We start from the raw sequence: 4,981 nt of genomic DNA, 5'->3' as shown, positions 1-4,981 counted from the left end.
AATTTATCCATGTATGACAAATGCTAATTAAATCATTTGTATTTCTTTATCAAAGATAGAAATTGACAGTTTCTTTGATTTGTAAACAAAGATAGAAATTGATAGTTTCTTTGATTTGTAAACAAAGGTGAATGGACTTTCTTGGTGAAATACAAATACAAAGTCAATTATAATATGGTGTCAATGTTTTTAATTATTCTTTTGGATCTCAAAAATATTAGAATACTATTGAAAAGATGATAAGACTATTAGTTAAGAAGAAATAACTAAGCAATGTGACTATCATCCTCAACGAGGCCATCATAGGTGAAAGTCTTCCTAATATTTTTTTAATATGACAACAATGATGTTTGGGTAGACTGGAAGCCTTTTATTTTGGCAATGAGCTTAAAGACGTCATTGGTAGAGCTAAAGCTAAAAAAGGAGTTTCTTTTTTGAACATGTTTGGTATTTGGTTCCAATTTGTTGGTTGGGTTGAATAAGTCTTGTGAAGAATTCTATAGAATAATATAAATTAATCTATTAATTTAGCTTATTTTTGAAGAATAGAAAAATATATTAAAAATTAAGTAATTGTACAGGAGTTTTTAGTACAATTTTTTGTAATTTTAAAATTTTTGTAAATATATATTTTTATACTAACAGTGTGTACTGTTAGGATATTTGCTGCCAGGTATGGCCCATCGGGGGTCAGAAAACTTTTAGGCCAAATTGTCTGCGCTGATGATAGCTTTCTTCCTCCATATGACTTCTGAATTGGGACATGGGAGCTTGCATGGATGGATTTCGGCACTGGGGTGTATTTTGCTTCCACTTCCCTAAATTAAATTTTAATTTAAATGTATATTTTTTATATTTAATATGTATGATTAATAAAATCAATAAATAATATTTTAATATAAAAAAATTTAGGGATTGTTATTTTAAAGACATCAAATGAAAAACATTTGAATGAACAAACGTAATAAAATTCTCATATAACAGATATAGATGACCATCAAATTCCAAACCTACGACCACTATATATATATATATATATATATATTCAATACCATGGTACGTAGCAGTCAATTACAAACAATTTAGTTGAGGCCCACGTGCATTTTTCCCAATCCATTCATATAGAGCTTCATTCTAGTTATTAGCCCCTCAAACATCTTCGTGACCAAGTCTGATGGATCACACTCTGTAAACACAACAGCAAAACAATAAAGATCAGCCATGCATGAAATACCCAGTTCAGCACTATATATTTTCTTAAAATTATAGTTGTTTGTGATAATTGTAAATGATAGGTAGGGAGATGGAGAGTTACTGTTCATATTCGACGTTAATCTTTTTAGCAGAGGCATGAGCAATGTGAGAAAACGCATCCGCAGATAAATGAAAAGTTGCATCGCCATTATCGCATCCAGCAGAAGAACAGTAATCCAGAATCTTTACGACAAGTGATCTTTTTCTGCATGGATTAACTCTTTCATTACTTGTTCCGCTCAAACATCGAATTCTGTACTTTCTTCCGCAGGCTGCCTGGTTGTCCCAAATTGTGTCATTAGCCGCTCCAAAAAGATTGCCTGCTCGAAATTGCCTCTGATTGTATCCATAACATGAAGTTGCTGCAAAACCAAATAAAAAAAATCAACGAACTAGAAAATATAATAATAAATGGTCGTACGTACAACCTCTCAACTTATAATCAGAAGGAATATCAAATCAGAACCCCTTACAGTATAATCAGACCTAAAACAAAAGATACTGGTGAAATGCTTTATCAAGCTAACGATACTTGCGAACATAAGGAGCGCCATAAAAAGTTGCTGTGCCCACATCTGCCACACAAAAATGAAGGTGAATCGCTAAACTTACTGAAATTATAGCAAATATAGTTGCATATAATGTCTTCATGATTACGTTGAATCACTAAGTTCAAATTGTTTCTCTTTACTGTCCAATAAGCCCAGGATCTATTATATAGAGTAGATGGAGAAGGTATTTCTTTAGCGTATTTCTTACAGATTCTATTCTTGATGGATAGGATAGCGAACACTTTTCGCAACTGCCCGAATTCTATTCGTAATTCGCTTCTCAATTTCGTTGTTGAATTGCTTACACGACTCCTTGATCCTTGCCAATTTCTTATGTGGGGAAGTAACGTAGACGCATAACTATAACCTTCTAGAATTTATTATTTGTTATCTCGCTCTTTTCAATGTATAATTATGGGTACATTAATCTTTCAAACATGAGTGGAAGTAGAAGGATATAAGTTCTTGTGAAGTTGTGTGTTTGTTTTGGTTTATGTTAGTTATTTTACATTTTTATAGATGTGTAAAGTAAGTTAGATAATTGTGATCTTCTTTAATGGTGTACCTTTTGTTGCATAATAGCTTCATTGATTCTTATTGTTTGGGCTTGGTTCCATTAGACTTTCTTTTATTGTTTAGACTTGGTCCCACATAGACTTTGAAGGTGTATCTAGTACCATCTACTGTCTTTTTTTAATAGTGTGTTGTTCTCCTTTTAGTATATAAAAAGCAATAAAGTCATTATTCATCAAGAAAAGTTACCTTTCCTTTTGATGTTTACTTGTTTGTTATATAGTTGTTCCTAAACTTCCTCATAATTTATTTTTTATGCTTATTATCCCCTTGGGTCATCCTCTTCCTTTTAGTGAATCTTCCCTTCTCATCATGAGGAGAATTGGAAGAAGCACTACCCTTTGTCTCCCAATCATCCTCTCTAGATTCATCATCCCCTCCACCATACTCTATCTCCATGTCCTCCCCTAAACCAGTATCCGATTCCTCAGAAATTTTTAGAGTAGGGGGGAAATGCTGGTTACTTTTCCCTTTGGATGAAGATGACAAAGATTTGACATACTCAATAATTAAGAGGATTAAAATTTGTTTGTTATCTTTCCTAGTTGTTATTCATTTCATAATGTACATTTGTTACCTATGAATTGGGGATCCTCCTTTAAAATTTCTTCTAGTTTTATCATATTTTTTATATTCTATTAAAATATGACTTGAATCCTAAGCAATTGAGTTAGAGGGTTCTATCTTTGTTTAGCCTATTTCAAAAGGATTGTTTTTTTCAAAATCACTTTCTCTATTTGGATATATCTAAATGCATATTATAACCCAACAAAATTATAAATAATTTCTATGAGAATGTCACTTGATTTCTCATGATTAATTATTAAATTTTAGGATGTGCATATGAGTTCAAATGGATGATTAAATATGGTATCTTCATTCCATATTTTTGAAACATTTTAGAGTCCTATATGTCAAAAGCAATGGATTGAAACTCCTTACCCGTAAGCTTGCTATTTTAATCAAGCTTCCTAAATTCATTCTTATAAATGATTTGGACTAATATGTCTTTACTTTCTTGTACTTTTCCCTAACCTCCTACATTATATGTAATGGTTGTATTGTTTATAAGTTCTTATTCTACATGTATTTTATGGTCAAACTGAAACTTGATTTCCCTTTTAGTGGTTTTTTTGAGTTTCAAGTCTCATTCCTTCACTATACTTGTAATCAAATACTGTAAATGTAAGTGTTTTTAACTTGTTGAGGAAACCTTACATATATTACATTCATATTATGTATCAGAGAGCACTAATTAGTTGGAATATTATTTTTGTGCAATTATGAGTTTTATCTAGAATTGATAAATCATAGATCCCTTTCGTAAACCTTTGGATGAAATCCTCAGTGATCAATATTTAAAAATTTATACTCAATGCACTTTTCATTCTACTATTTTTTTGACAAGTGGAATAGGTTGATATTCCTGTTAATTAATCACCTCACATTCAAAGTATGGCCAATCCCCATTATTGTGCAATTAGTTCAAATTCTATCGACAACCCTTTAGTAAAATGGAATAAAGAACCATCCTTTGATAATCATGTTGTTTATCTAGTCATAGGTTGTCAATCCAATAAATTTTAGTTACATTGGTAGATGATATTGGAACCCAAGTGTGGCATAAGGTGTACTAATACAACATTATTTGGGAGCATGCAATAACAAATAAGACTTGACACATGAAAAGAGTTACATGTTTGTGATAGGTAAGAACAAAATATAAGCTCTTTGTGCTTCCCAAAGTCACGGATTAGGGAGATGACTTCTAGATTCATGATTTTCTCATCATATGGCATCTTTGTTGTCTATATTCTCTTCATTTGAACCTTGTAATATACCACCTATTTTGATGGGAAATAATCCTTATATGAATGTAACTAGGAGGGAATATTAGAGATGGCACCTTCAAAAATGTCTTGTGTACCCCTCTTGAGAAAAAATATCCTTTCCATCTATCAAATCACTCATGGTGGAGTAGGAAAGACTATAGAATTCACTCTTGATTCAGTTATCATTAAAGAATTAGAGAGAAGAGAGGCCATTTCTGATAGGGTGGTATCATACATCTTGCTTGTACTTCTTTATAGACGTCATTTGTGTTAATGAATTTTATCCTTCACATGATGGTCATACTTTTCTAGTGAATTTTAATTTTGAGAGTTTTGGTTACTTGAACTTGGTTAATCTCTTATTTGATCTAGTTCTTGAGTCTTGTATTCAATCAAATCCATATGTACTATTTCTTTTGATGATGTTTATGTTGTTATAGATTTGGCTTCTTGTGATTTAATGCAACAAGACTTGGGATAATATATTTGGCTTCTTATTTTATTACATTATAGGGTCTTCATATTAGTGTTTGTACCCCTTGACTCTATTAGAGACCTAATTATGCTCATACATGTCAAAAAATTCTTTCTCCCCAATGATACACCCAACTGCTACCTTGATCCTACCCCAAATTAGGGCAGGACCAGGGCATGGCACCCTAGTCCCCCTTAATGGGGACCTATCCTTGGGCCCATCCACCTGACCTATCTCAAATTTGAAGCGAGAAAACCTCTCTATGTTGGCTCATGTCGAAAAATTAATTAAGTCTT

The 4,981-nt window shown here is 32.1% G+C and overlaps 1 long non-coding RNA gene across 1 annotated transcript; it reads right to left on the bottom strand.

Moving 5' to 3' along the window:
• Positions 1-1,015: 1,015 nt before the first annotated feature.
• On the bottom strand, positions 1,016-1,927 carry LOC131037841 (uncharacterized). The gene is made up of 3 exons (XR_009104312.2): positions 1,741-1,927; positions 1,316-1,616; positions 1,016-1,186 (listed from the first exon to the last, which is right to left on the bottom strand). It is a non-coding gene; the product is annotated as an uncharacterized LOC131037841 (long non-coding RNA).
• Positions 1,928-4,981: the final 3,054 nt, after the last annotated feature.

Source organism: Cryptomeria japonica, chromosome 3, assembly GCF_030272615.1.
Source record: "Cryptomeria japonica chromosome 3, Sugi_1.0, whole genome shotgun sequence".
In the NCBI taxonomy this organism is placed as follows: Eukaryota; Viridiplantae; Streptophyta; class Pinopsida; order Cupressales; family Cupressaceae; genus Cryptomeria; species Cryptomeria japonica.
This window is presented reverse-complemented; position numbering and strand designations above follow the sequence as displayed.